Source organism: Ctenocephalides felis, unplaced genomic scaffold (genome assembly GCF_003426905.1).
Source record: "Ctenocephalides felis isolate EL2017-DRISC unplaced genomic scaffold, ASM342690v1 CF-g0.4_SCAFFOLD_01886, whole genome shotgun sequence".
NCBI lineage: Eukaryota > Metazoa > Arthropoda > Insecta > Siphonaptera > Pulicidae > Ctenocephalides > Ctenocephalides felis.
In genome coordinates, this window is record NW_020538040.1 from 6,817,741 (window position 1) to 6,833,621 (window position 15,881).

Below are 15,881 nucleotides of genomic sequence, written 5' to 3' on the forward strand. Positions count from 1 at the left end.
ATTGTTGTCGCCGAGGGAATATGGCATTATTGTGAAATCGTTCGCAATTATAAAAAAAATATATTGAAGCAAATTATATCCGACAGTAATTTGCAGTTGCAATTTTCAGCAAGTAATTTTTTCTATATTTTATTACTGTCAGATCGGGATTCAATTGGAGTACCTTAGAATGAAAAACAACTTGAAATACATTTATTTACAGTAAAATATTATTGATTATAATATTGATTTCCGAAATGATTTTGTAAGGTCGAGTTTTAAAGAAAAAGTGTGTCTTAGCTTAAGTTCCAAAGAGCAGCTACTCCAGTCAAAAAAGGGTTTAGGGTTTGAATTTTTTTACTGTGCTCCAATTTTCATGAAATTTTGGAATTAGGTTCATTTTACCTTCAAGTTCAAAAGTGGAAATAATTTGGACTCGGGGCGGATTACACCCTTTCTCAGTGGTGTAATTTTATTTCTATTTCGATGATTTTATTTATCATCGGATATCGATACAAGACCTAATTGTATAAAAAAAATGTTTCATAAAATTTTTGAAAAAAAACAAATACTTTTCAAGTGCTAAAAATTCGTTTCTTTTCAGTGTTTTTCATAGTTTCATTGCAAATATCTTCAAAAATATACATTTTAACATGAAATCATGTAATGAACAAAATTATGTCAATAATAATTCGGTGTTTTATAAATTGTTCTAGGATATGAAAGAATAAAGTCGCTTTTTATTTCTTTCAAGATTTAATTGTTATATTTAGGGCCATCTAGCGGCGAAATGTTACATTTTATACATTCCAGTGAAATGGCGTTTTATAGTGGTCAAAATAAGCTTTAAAATGAGTATTATTAAGGGTCTCTTGAGGACCAGAATTAATATTAATTGTATTCCATCTAGAATTAACTTGGGGACCAGAATTTATATTAATTGTATTCCATCTAGAATTAACTTGGTTCAAAAGATCTTGATGGATTCTGGCACATACCACAACTTTAAAATTTTCAAAAATCTCACCATTTTTAGAAAAATAAACTCTTCTATTTTTATAAAAACAACTTATTATTAAATCTCAGAAAGAATGAAAGAAAAAATACTTTCATTCAAAGCATTAATTTTATCAATTTCAGAATATTTTTTCAAACAATTTTTCATCAAGGGGTTGTGTTTTAAGGGTTCAGGTCCAAAGAGGGTTAAAAATTCGACTTGTAAAAACTTTATTTACTTACATCTTTTATGTCATACCGAAATTTATTTCTGGGTGTTTTTTCAACTCAAAAGTTGTTCTCAAGAGTTTTCAATGGATTAAAAATGATTTTATTGTAAGCTAAATGTATTACAAAATACAATTTTACTTTTTAATATTAAACACGTTTTCTGGCGTTAAAATGGCTCAATGTCAATTTATACATAAAGGCGGGTAACGGTGGCGGAGTGCAAATTGTTAGCACTTTTAAACTTACGGGTAAGATTAGCCTATTTCTAAAATTTTATGCAAATTGGAGCACAGTAAAAAAAACAGAGGTTACACCCTTTTTTCCTCTCCATTTACTGCACTATCCAGGAATATGGAGAGCCCTTAAAATCGTAGGGTCCATAGCAGAGGGTAAAAACTTAAATATGAGTTCAATAGAGATATGGTCTTAATGCAAATTGCTGGTACTTCCGGTACCGTAATAGATATATTTTCAAATAGATTATTATAAATACTGTAAAGTTATGAGTGCTTATTAAATTGGGCGACGACCGTATTCTACAAACAACTTAGGGAGCGTGAGGTGACAAAAAATCACAAAACTTCCCTTGGGGGAGGAGAAGTAGAGTAAGATATCACGTGTATTTATTTTTCCAAACATTTTCAAAAAAATTCAAAAATTTTACAGTTTCTTCTCGTAACTAAAAATACACGTTTGGAGGGGAAGGGGGGGGTCATTTTGAATATTACCAAGGAGAAGGCGGGGTTTAAAAATTCTTTAAACAAATTGATCACGTGGTTTAATGGGCGCCCCTTACGTTTATACTCACAAGGAATTTGTTAAATTTTTTTAAAAATTTGATTTTGTTGGTAATTTAGATTTTTTTTAAAACGCAGATTTTTTTTTTTAAATTCTATGTATTTTGGAATTTTTTAAAGAAAATGGACTTCAGTAACTTGTTTGAGAAATTGGAAATTTAAAAAAATATAATTTATTCTAAAATTTTTATAAGAAATCGTTTTTTAAGTTGTGATATTTTTTAAACTTTCTCAAAATTTTGATATTTTTTTGAAAATTATGAACAATTTCGAAAATTTAAAATTTTTGAATCTTAGAATGTTTTTGAAAATTTTTAAAATTAGGAAACTTTCTGTAAAACCATTTTTTTCATACCGTCTACACCAGCAAAATGTTTTTTGAATTAATCTAATCGGATGATCCGTGCTCTTAAAAACTGCATGACCATTTTTACATCCTTTGCGCTCCATTCTTCCCAAACGGCTAGACGTGCCTTTTGCAAAAACGCCTCGCGATCGAGTACGAATCGAATGATTTTCCAATCGGTTATTTCATACTGTCGAAACTGTCGAAGACATTTGTTCGAATCATTTAAAGTGAAATTTAAAATTAAAAATCTTGGTACGGAACGCAAAAAAATTTACACAAAATTTGTACACATTATCAAAATCTCTATAAAATATGTGATAATCTGTTATGCACATGTCTAATGAACTCAAATGGCATTTCTTCAAACTTATTTTTATTGAGAGTTTACAACAGCTGGACTTGCTTTTCCAAAAAATTGGCACATAACAATAATTTTTTACACCAAATATGGAATTTTCCAGTTGCAATGGAAAATTGTTCTACGATTTTCCCGCAAATCTCGGAATCGCATCGATTCCGACTGACATCGTAACACAGTTTGTTTTATTTTCTAACTCGGGAACCGAATTATTTTTATCCTTTGCTTATTTATTCGAACGTTAGACGTTCGAACGTTCGTTCGTTCGTTCTTGTTGCGTTCTTGCAAAACGGGAACGCGCTTGCATAAACCATAAAACACACTTCTGACACATATTTAATATTATACTTGAGAGGAAAAAGTTTCGACTATTATGTATGGAATGATACTTATCGTAAACCATGATTCCAATCGTCATGAAAATTTAGAAAAGTGTTAAGTATTTCCCCGGACAGGTTTTGCATATTTTGATTGAAACCAAGTGGGTGGGGGTAGGGGTTGGCCTAAATTTATTTTTATAAAAAATACATCTAATCCTAAATTTTATCCTTATTACCACAAACCACTCATATTTTGTAAGAATTATAGTGATTACATTTTTCATCTCAAATTCTGTCAGTGAACGACAAAAAGTAAAGAAATTTCATATATTATGTTTCTAGTTTGATATTTTCTTTTACTATCCATAATTTTAAATTATTTTCTTTACGATGTGTGTTGATGAGTAATAACATAACCTCCAGTGTTTTTCTCTATAAATAAATACTATAGAAAAAAACTGTGTGTTTATCTACCGAACGTTACAGATAACGTTTTTTTTTTCATTTCATTTCAATTTTTTTTGTCGGTTCCGGTCGATGGCATTTCGAATATCAGAGATTCCTATCGCTAGAGAAATAAAATACGAGCGTTCCTGGAAATCATATTATTCATATGAACATTAAAAACAATTCATAGTAATTTTAGTACTTGGATATTTTATTCTTTTAAATTGTTGAAAAATATATTATTGCTGTAGTAATTAAAATGTATATTAGCCAAATGATTAAGACAATTCATGTTTGAATCATTGTGGTCCAGCTAATTTAATTTATTATTATGTTTTACTTAATTAATAAATATGCTACTTTTTTCAAGTTTTCAAGTTTTGCCTTGGAATGTGTAAGTCCTGAGTGGACCTTGCCTTAAATTTCACAAATAATTTTAATTTTAATAAAATATTTTAATGTTGTCAGATGATATAACAATATTAGTCTTAAGTGTAATATTCAATTATAAAAATTATTAAAAAATTGAGACAGGTGCTGTGTTGAAATACAATTTCTGTTTAATTTCTGCAGTAAATGCATCTATTTATGCACCTCTAATTTCGTGTATTAAAGTTTTTTAAATAATAATCAACAAATAATATAATTAAAAATCTGGAATTTAATCGTTTATTCTTAGAACAAAATGTAAGAGACTAATTGTGATCAGTGTGTGAAATTAGTGTTGAAATTTTAAATTTATTACTAATTCATTCTGTTTTTTTTTTGAATTTTTGATTTGAAACATTTCAAATTTTTAACATTCTTAATTTGTATTAAAAAAGATAGAATTTTCAAAAAATCTAAACTTAAAAAACGGTGACAAACTTAAAACTTTTATTGGGATTTTGAGCCTTTCATTGATAATCAAGAATGTTTTACATTTTCAATGATTTCCAAATGTTCAATTAGGTCAAATTCAAACATGTAGAGTAAGATTTACAGATTTTTCTTAAATTTAGATTTTTTTTTGCTTTTGATGACACCGAAGGGTCTAAATAATCAATAATGGGCCCAAATCTCCACTAAGGGTCCTCATTTTCAATAGTGGGTTCAAATTCTTATATTTGGATTAATTTTTACAGATTTTACTTGAAAATTTAGATTTTTCTTGAAACTTACGTCTTTTTTCTTTTGATCGTTAGTAATTGAAACCCTCTCTAAATCTTCAATTCAAATTGCAAATCATTTAGATTTTTTTAGAATTTGGACCTTTCTTTACATTTAGACTTTTTAAATTTAGACCGTTTTTTCAAATTTTAAACCTTTTAAAAGTTCGGACCTTTTCTTAATTTAGAACTTTTCAAAGAAAAAAATTTTTTGAATTTTTTTGGAAATTTTTATCTTTTTTTGAAATGTATACTCTTTTTTAAAATTCGGACCTTTTTTTAATTTTAAACTTTTTTTATAATTTAGACTTTTCTAAAATTTTGACTTTTCTAAAATTTTGACTTTTCTAAAATTTTGACTTTTTGTTCAGATTTTTTTTTATTTGAGACGTTTTTTATTGTAGACGTTTTTTGTAAATTTTGACTCTTTTTTTAATTCACTTTTTTTTTAATTTAGACTTTTTTTTAATCTAGACTTTTTTTTTAAAAATTTACACTTTTCCTAAAATTTGAATCTTTTTTTAAATGTGGACCTTTTTTTTTAAAAAATGACCTTTTTTAATTTTGACTTTTTTTAGAATTTAACTGTTTTTTTTAGAATTTTGACTATTTTTTACAATATTGATTTTTTTTGAAATTTGGACTTTTTTTAAATTTTGACTTTTCTTAAATTCAGATTTTTATTATATTTAGATTTTTGTTATATTATTTGTTTTTATATTTTGATTTTCCTCGAATCTTTTGTCTCTTTAGATTTTGATCTACAATGATGGGTCCTAATATTTAACGATGGATCCAAAAATTAAAATACTTAGAATTACAGACTTTTCTGAAAAATTTAGAATTTAAAATCCTTAAAATTATAATATAATCACCAAATGTAGAATTTAAATGTTTATTTCTTGACGACTAATAAAATGTAAGAGACTAAACATGATCCGTATATGAAATTATTACTAAATCACTAACTTCCTTGATTTATTGATATATTTTTGTAATATTTAATAATTTAATATTTTTGAAGTAAATTAAACTTTCAAGAAATATCAACATTTAAAAATTGTCACAAGTTGACAATTCCTTTGAAATTTTGTAATTTTTAATGATGGAGCTAACAATATGCTTTTAATTATGGTTCTTTGTTTTCAATGACAGAACTTAAGTCAAAAATTTTGATTAAATCTTCAGATTTTTCTTGAGTGCTTTCTTTGCAATGAAAACTAAGGGTCTATATTATCAATAAAGCATTTAAAATATCAATAAAATATTTGACATTTTAGTAAGGTGTTTGATCCAAACATTCCTGTTCATAAAATGGGAATTTTAAGTGTTTTGTCCAAAGAATCCTTACCATACACCACTAGTTTATATCTTGTCAACCTTGATACAATCACAAATCCATTATTTATTATAAATCGAAACTTTCTTCAAAATCTCGATTCATCTGTAATGTAATGTTTTTCGTATATAATTCTTGTCCTCTTGTCGAGTGTCGGTAAGTTCAATGTTCGTTCTACATATGATTAATATAAACACTATCTGTGCGCTTTATATTTATATTTATACACGACTACATTTATAAATATAAATACTATACATATACATATACATATTATGTATATTTGTATGTAGAATCGTTCGTTCGTTCGTTGGCTACAAATATACTATACATACATATTTGTATTAATACATGTACTCGTTTTATATGAAACGCCTTGCTGAATTTCATACTGTTCTTGTAAAAGAATAATTGAGCTACTGACAGTGGAAGACTTAATACAAATTCATAATCGTTTTTGGTTATTGGACTTTACTAGAACGAAAAATGTGCTTATTTTGGGTTTAGTAATAATTTTCATTTATTTCGCGAAGAACGAGAAATTTTTTGTATTAGACAATATATTTTCAACCCTTGAAAATATCCTGTGCATATTGAACAATAAAAAACCTAAATCAACGGAATTATACCGCAGAGGAGATGTTTTAATAACAAAATGAAAATTGCATTGTACAATTTGTATTGTTAATTGCTTGGTTTTAAAAACTTAAATGATTTTTTTAGAGAACATGGGTTCTTTATTGAATAATTTGATTCTTTATTAGTATTGTAAATCTTTTCGTTTCAATGAAAATCATGAAACAAGTGGTGTATGAATAGGAATCGAATATTGTTTGAACCATTCAAATCGGTTGATCCGTGCGCCCGAAAACGTGGACAAAAAAATGCGGACATACAAAACACACACACGAACACATTCATTTTTTCTGAGATATGCCACAAAACGTGAAAAAATGTAAAAAAATTCATTTTCGATTTTCGGCCCATTACTATCACTTACACTATGGGAAGTTAATAAAAGTCTCAAGACAGATCACCATTTGAGACAATTCTATAAATCTAAATCTACTTATTTGGATGTGGACCCTTTATTAAAAGTTTGGGACCCTCCATTGAATGAAATGCGGAAAATACATAAAAGATATGTAAATATTTAGAAAAACAAAATATCTAAACTTTGCATAGAAAAATCTCTGATATTTGGAGAAAAGAGACTTTGGAGACAATAGTATCTAAACTTTGGTCTATCTAAACCTTTGAGACAAAGCTATCTAAACTTTGGAGACAAAAGTATCAAAACTTTGGAGAAAAATCTAATGTATCAAGAAAAAAATTCTAAACCAACTAAATATTTGAATTGGACCCATCATTAAAGATTTGGCCTTTTTATTGAATCTTTATACCCATAATTGAGAAATCTTATAGACCGTTTACTGAAAATTTAAGTAAGTTTGTTAATAATTATTTAATTATATAAGTTTTGTTAAAAAAAATTAAATAGCATTAAAATATTGGCGAAAATAATTCAAACGAATTAGTAATAAATTAAGTGAATGATTGATTCAATCTTAAATTAATATATGGTCTACACTTACATTAATATATGGCTCCTTACATTTCATTGGACGCCAAGAAATAAACATTTGAGTTTTACATTAATTATAACCCAAAGACTTTCAATTCATAAAAGTATTCTGGCCAGTATAGAAATAAACCACAGTACAATAAAAATTTTTTTATTACAATTAATAATCTTAAGGATCTTTATACTGATTTTGAAACAGTTAGGCAACACCGCTGATAAAATAATTTCATACAGAAATTACTCATAATCTCATTTTGTTTTTTTGTCATTGATTTAATTACGAATGATGTCCGTCAATATACAAAATTTGACTCTCTTCACCATAACGAATATATTCGTCAATCACAGCTAACTGGTTAATGTTATTGAAACCAAAAGTATTGTCTTCTTGGAAATGTTAAAATCTTTATTACCGATGATTTGCACATGTAACATTTTCATGGAAATGAATGCATAGTTTGAGAATTTTAACATAAACCAAAACTTGTTCTATCTTCAAATAACCATTCAAAATATTTATCTCGATTTGCCCATTTTTTGCGGAAGTCTGCCAGAAATTCCTTTTAAGTGAATTAATTTATCTTTTAAATTATGAATATATCAAAATATGTAAATTAATATCCATTAAATTATTGTTAATATCCCTTTCATATTTAAATTATTTCATTAAGATAAACGTAGCTTCCATAAAAATGAAAAATCTCCTTAGACTCGTAGTGGGGGAGCCGGGTTAAATTATCCCAAATGGGGTAAAAATGAAATTTTTGGGGTAAAAAGAATGTATTTTTAATAAATTTTCAAATTGGACAAAAAAATTGGGATAATGATTAAGAAAGTTCCTTGCCTGCTGCATTGGACTTCTTGAAAAATCTAGATATAAAAAAAATCTAATTATATTAGCGTTATGAGGTTTCTTCAGCAAAATTCTTGTTGTAATGTTTTACAATTTTTGCAAATTTATAATTTAATCACAGTTGAATTTATGAAAAATTTATAAAAGTATGGTACAAGGTAGTGAATTTTCCCAAATTTTCCATCTTCATTCTTGAATGGAAACTTTAACATCCACCCCATTACCAATAGGGCGGTGACAGTCTACGCTATCACTACGAATCGATTTCTGGGTCAAACAATAATAGACAAATACTCCTCGTATATTATTTATCTATTTTGAAAATTGATGTAAACGTCTACGGGAGGAGAGGACTGCTAACTACTAACTACTGACTGTGAACTGATCGTGAGCGAATGTATACGCATATCGTATATATTTTAGTTTGGCACATTGTTACGTCGGATACTGAAATACATTCGGATCTTTCCTGGTACAGGGTCGGGATAACAAATATTAGTAGTAGTAATAGTCATAAAATTTAACTAAAGAAGCTCACTGGTAATTTCTAACTTAAGTTTTGGGATCACCCTAATTCCTAATGCCAAACTATATCCTGATCGACCCATAGCAGTGAAATGAACAGAATATTGTTTGTGTAATTTTTCTTTCTTTGAGGGGAGTTCACATAATAACTACTAATCATTTAAATAGAGAAATTTTACCTTTTTTCATTTTCATTGTAAGCTCATATGTCATACAAAATACTCACGAGTAGATGAATATGTTTGCAAAAATAATGTAAAAAAAATTTATTCATAAAATTAACTTACTAGAGCATAATTAACTTCCCATAGGGTAAGTTATTGTAATCGTCCAAAAATCGAAATTCAAAATTTTTACATTTCTCGACGTTTTGAAGGTTTCTGAACGTTTTTGAGGGGCATACCTCAGAAGAAATGGATGTGTGTGTGTGTGTGTATGTATGTATGAATACAATTTTTCGTCCACGTTTTCGGGCGCACGGATCAACCGATTTGAATGGTTCAAGTATAATTCGATTCCTATTGATAGGGGGATGTACTAATTAGTTTTTGGCAAAGGCAGGTCCAGTTATTTCGGAAATACCGAGCTAAATGTGCAAAAATTGGCAGTTTTTGAGAGATCTAAGCGTCCGATTTGAATGATTCAACAAACTTTTTGTTTGTTTTACCTTTGGATTTTTTTTATTTCCAAAATTTTGTTTTGTCTCAATTTTTTTTTTTCAGCAACTGTTTTGTATATCGTATATAATTCAGATTTTAATTTCAATTTTTGTTAAAGTTGTAAAGCTCACTTATATACTTCAAATAAATAATTTTAACTTTGTAATTAATTCAGTTTATATAATTCTTATGAATATTAGACAATGTTAACTTTCATGGATTTTTAAAACTAACTACTTGCCGTAAGGTCGTAAAATTTTAGTATGTTGCTCAGGACCCTTTTCAACAATTACGAAGAAGAGTCTCAGCCGATCTTTGTCCAAAATCCATATATCTTTAGAATTTTTAAATTCTATTCTATTAAATTTGAGTAAAACGTAGATGGAAAATTTTTCTTTTTTTCTAATTAGAAAGAAAACGGTCTAGGATAGAATCCTTACCTTTATCTTAATGGTGTCATTACTAAAAGAATGTTATATATTGGGGCATGAAAATCCTAGTGGTGTCCATACTAAATGAAATATTATATATGACCCCATATTGTGTAAAGGCTTTTCTCACTTGGGAATTATTTTATATTTCTATATATATATTTTCAATTAATATCCGCTGTTTTAACTGCTTGACATCAGATTGTCCGAGACAAGTCAATCTTAGAACTTCTAATTATATCTACATTTTTAGGACTTACTTATAAAATTGTTGGCCATCCTTTTTTTTATTATTATACAATAATTGATACACACATTAAAAGTAAAACTTCAAAAAATCGAAATTATCTGACCAATAGCAGTGATCTCCAGATTGATGACAGACCTTTTTTAATTCGGCTCTTACAGTATTCTGGCGAAGTTCTCTGACGAATCAGTTTGGGTGATCTTCGAGACGGCTTTTGCACTTCTCTCATTTGGCGTATTTGTTGGTCATCCTTGTCAATTCTGTTGCACGCAATATATATATATATATATATATATATATATATATATATATATATATATATGATTTTGTAATGATTTGTCTGTTCACCCATACTTCTTGCGGTCAGTAGGAAAGTCTCAACATAGAAGGATCACATCAGGGATTCAAAACAATTATTATTGCAATATTAATCAAAAAAATCCGATTTGCTAATTTTATGCTTTCTCAAGTCATTCTGAATTGAATGCGAACAAATTTGGAAAAAGTGTGTGTGTGTGTATATATATGACCCGATTTTTGACTATTCATCGACGATTTCTCAAAATCGGCTGGACCGATTTCAAAAAAACAAAAGCCATTCGATGTATCTCGATGAGGACTGGCGTTTGTCGATTTTGCTCGACGATCAGAAAATTAATTTCTTTGTAAATAGAAGAAAAGTTAAAAATTTTACTCTATGTTTTAGCCCGCAATTCTGAATCGACTTTGAAAATTCAAAAACTGTTCGAAAGATCGATGCAGATAATTTAACTGTTTAGGAAAGCGAAAACTTTGTTTTCGAAATAAACAGTTGAAGATGTTATCTAAATATCTAAATCTCAATTTCGGTTAGATAAGTAGTTACATCTATAGGCAAGTTTTTGTAACTTGCCTTAAGGGGATATCCATTAATCACAGGATCGATTTTTTAAGAATTTTTGAACCCCTCCTCTCCCTTGGTGGGAGATATTTAAAATTTACGTGGTGATACTCAAAATTACCCCCCTTCCTAACCAAACCTTACGTGTATTTTATGACAAAAAATTGTAATTATTATTATTTGTTATTATTTTTGAAAATTTTTGAATTTCTTTAATAAAAATGAGGTAAAAAAATAAATACACGTGATATTTTACTATACGCCTTCCTCCTTCCGTGATATTTTTTTATTTTTTATCTACACCGTCCCCCCCTTTCCCCAAAAACCTCATGTGATTAATGAACGCCTCCCAAGGCAATATTCCATAATATAGTTAAAATATATCTAGTACATTTTTGTCTAGATGTATTACTAATTTTGATCTATGGAACTAATAGCAAATATATGTAATTATTATCTTGATCAATTAAAAATAACTCTGACAACAAAAATATTTCATTTTTTTCCACACAATACTGAATTTTCTTTGGTCTCAAATAATAATGTATTATAAACCTTCATTCAATAAAAATATCTGTAGTTTTTGTTAAGCAAAACTCCATTTGTTTTTATTTAAAAAATTGTTCAAAATTTAGTTGAATATCTTCTTAGAGACAACTTCTATTTTGTTGGAGACTACAGTCTTCTATGAAGTTGTGGTTCAACTTTCGTTAACACTCTGATACTTCTAAATTTCTTTTAAAATTAAGTTTATCAATTGACAATAAATAGACTAGAACGAGAACAACTTCATCACTGGATAAAATTGACTTGTCACATTTTATATGTAACTAGCCGACCCGACAGACTTCGTCCTGTCAAAAAAATTTGTAATGTGGCGGTGTTTTGTGCCTACCTTTTTTCTATTCTTTGCAAAAAATTATCCTGAACAGAACCGTCACCCTGGTAATAATTCGGTGCGAATTAAGAATAATTAAATAAAACACTCTAAGCATTTAAAATTAAGTAATTTTAATCATGTAAATCATAATTCAAAATTCAGTTCTATTTTCATTGTAGTGCTTTGTGATAAACGATGTTTTTTGTTTGATTTCCTGGCGCATAGACAAACAAATCTGATGGTTTTACAATACGGGAACAGACAACATACAATTTACCATGTGAGAAACATGGGTTTTCCAAATTAATACCACAAACACTTAATGATATCATAAACGCACTGGAAATTGTGGTTGTTTAAACTCAAATGGCACATCAGTCGGAATCATTGGTATGCACGGTGCGAGAACATCTGCTTTATACTTTCCTTTCAATATATTTGCTTCCATAGATAAGTAAACATAAATGGTTGCTTCCATCACGTTGATTGGTAGTTTTTTTTATCGGTAACCTTGTGCCATTGCAAAGGCGCGGTTGGTCGATATTTTGCAACATTATTTATTTATTTATTTATTTATTAATTTTACAAGCCGTCGGTATAATATTTAATATTATAATAAGGCTTAAGTCAATATTTTATAGGTTTAATATAATTTAATTAATTATTAGCTATTTAATTACTTAATTTATTTACTATAAACCTATTTATATTTACTTAATTATATATATATATTTTTTTTAATATAACTAGTTTGTTTGTTACAAGTGTTTTTTTAAAAATTTAATAAGTAATTTTAATAAGCTTTACAATACATACTTTTACAGTATTAACAAATTTTAGGTTATTTTATGATATTTTAACAAATTTAAGTATCTTATATTATTGTAATTATTATTATTATTAATATTATCATTATCATTTTTATTATTATTGTTAAATATTTTTACAATTTTTTTTCTTTTACAAATTTTTAGGTATTTTGATAAAGGAAATATTTTGTTTCACAATTTTTAAGTGTTTTTAAATATAAGTTTTTGGTTAACTAATTATTAAGTATTTTAACAATAACAGTCAAAATAAAAAAATTAAAATTTTGTTTCACAATTTTAAGTGTTTTGAATTATAAGTTTTTAGTTAACTAATTATTAAGTATTTAAAAAATAACTTATGATGAAAATAATAATTAGAAAAAAAAAAAAAAAAAAAAAATGTTTCTCAAATTTTTTGTTTTTTAAATTGTAAGTGTTTAATTAACTAATTATTAAGTATTTTAACAATATAACAATAACAGTTAAATAAAACAAATAAAAGGAAAAAATAAACAAAGAAAGAAAGAAATAATAATAATAATATAGTTAATTAGAAGTATTTAGTTTAACGAACGAATTATATTGTCACGAGCATAGTAGACATAGACATGGCTGGTAGGTGACATCAGTTAGTTTGAGGTGACATCAGTTAGTTTGATATAATTACCGATCCAACCTTTAATTGAAATTGTGAGGTGACAATCCCGGTAAATCCAGCGAGTTTAAAAATTCCGGTGGATAGTTAACTACATCGTCTTGGTTAGTTGCTAAATCAACTGATTCGCCTGTAATTTGTTCTTGAATTTTGAAATTCAATTCATTTACATCAATGTTTTTGGCTGTCAATATAGCTCGTTAATCAATAGAGAGATATTTCTATGTTTATAAAAATATATTAAAAATTAGATTATCAAAAACTACATAGGTAAAATGTCATGACATAAATCATTGTTTTTTCTACAAATTTCGTTGCCTACTTGATTCCCACATATACTCTAACGTTTGTATGAGAAAAAGAAAAGGGCTGTTTTTAGCGTTTTCCCGGCAATTATTCGATTTTTTCTCGCCGTAAGAACCATCCTTGGACTTCAACAAACATTTAGAAAAAATAATTGGCCAAATTGGTCCAGGCGTTGTTGAGTTATGCGCTTACCAACACATTTTGCGATCCATTTTTATATATAAGATATGTACCTTGTAGTTCAAATGTTCCGCCATTATTAATAGTGTTGTGGGTAATGGTGTTCTCTCCCGTCATCCCATATATTCGCCATTTTTGTTTATGAAAAACTATGTAAAATAAACCTTTTTTCTTTTAAAGTAAACTAATGTCTTTAAATGAATTGTTTCAATATTTTTACCAATCACTATTACAATTATAGTGAACAAATTCGTTTAATTTTTTTCGTCCATAAATTGTTTCTCAAATCTGATCTCTATCCGATCGTAGAGAGAGATATAGTATTATAGGCCCGTGACGTCGTTCTCTTGGAGGTTATTCCTGGACGCGGTAACAGGAACGGCGTCGGCCTGGTTAGGTTTTGTATATATCAAATATATTCTATGAATATTACGAATTTATACTTTTATATACATACACGAAACATACTTATTTATAATACATTAATATTGGTTAATTGAAAACAAAAATTGCATATTACCCTTATAAATAAATAAATTAAATTTAAATAGAAATCAGATGAAGGTATTAAACAATACGTATGGAAAATGTTTCTCAGTTAAATCTCTTCGTTCCAATCAATATCATCAATTTTTTTTTTACATTTATTTATTTAGGCGTTTGACTTGGGAGTCATTTAGACCTTGAATACAGTTTTTATATTTGACTAAAAATTTGACTTAAATTAGACTTCATATTACATAAGGTACAAATATTACATGAAATTAGTAATTATTTTAGTAAAAACTAACAAGGATGTTGTAAATGGTCGTCATTAGCAGATATGTAGTGTTATAATCAAATATTATATTACAAAATATTCTATTAAAATCATTTTTTTAATTAAACTTAAACAGTTTAAGTGTTAACATAAAACAATCACAAACAAAATACATTGATATTAATGAACAAACAATATTATGGAATGGATTATAAATTTCCAACAAAATATATAGCTACAAGATTTGATTTTATATATTCACTACTGATGGATGCTGACACATATCTAGTATCGAAACGTACAGGATTAACTTCTTAATATTTATTGTATTTCATTCCAAACTCGAGCTGAAAAAATCTTGTGAACAATATTTATATTAATTTTAAGATTCCATAATGTTTTGACTATATTTTTACTTTACATAAAGATATTAGACTTCAATAAATATCTTCATGGAATTTTGCTTCATGCTTGCTTGCTTCAATGTTGCTCCCAAATTATAATTATTTTAAATATTTATTAGACCATTGAAAAAATCATTATGGTGAAGGACTTCCGAATTCTATTCGCATGAGCGATTTCTGGTAAAATTAAAAAAAAAATACTATTACATCATCATATTTAGTGTCCAAAATACCTGTAAAACAACAAAATCAGTAAGTTTACTAAACATAACTTTTGTACAAGTAAAAATGAAATCTGTGGCCCCTATTAGATTGTTGATAATTGATTTGATCTGAGGAAAACTATTTTGATCTATTGCTAAATTATATTAGCTCAGTTAATTGTAATCATTTAGAATAAAACATTTATTTATTTTCTCAGTATAGTAAATATAATTTACTGGTCTTGTCTAGTTGTAGTTTATTTGTAATAAACTTCTTACCTATAATTCACCATAAAATAATATAATAGCTTGTATATCAGCTGATTAACCTTTTGATTCCAAAATAATAAAAATTCCAAAGTATCTAACAATATAAAGTCCTGAACCGAACTTGATAATTTAAAAGCCTTTCGACGGGTTTCTTGTTGGTTATAAGTTTTTTGTGAAGATCGGTCGAGCTGTTTCTTTTGTTTATATTTTGTAGAACTATTGTAAAATTTTCATATTACAATAGAGTTAAGTTTTTGGAACAACATAACT

At 27.3% G+C, this 15,881-nt stretch overlaps 1 protein-coding gene across 10 annotated transcripts in view; it reads right to left on the reverse strand.

The window, feature by feature from the left end:
* The window catches only part of LOC113375662 (protein phosphatase 1 regulatory subunit 12C), a 173,164-nt gene that overhangs the window by 106,726 nt on the left and 50,557 nt on the right, over window positions 1–15,881 (reverse strand). The gene's annotated exons all lie outside the window — the stretch shown is intronic.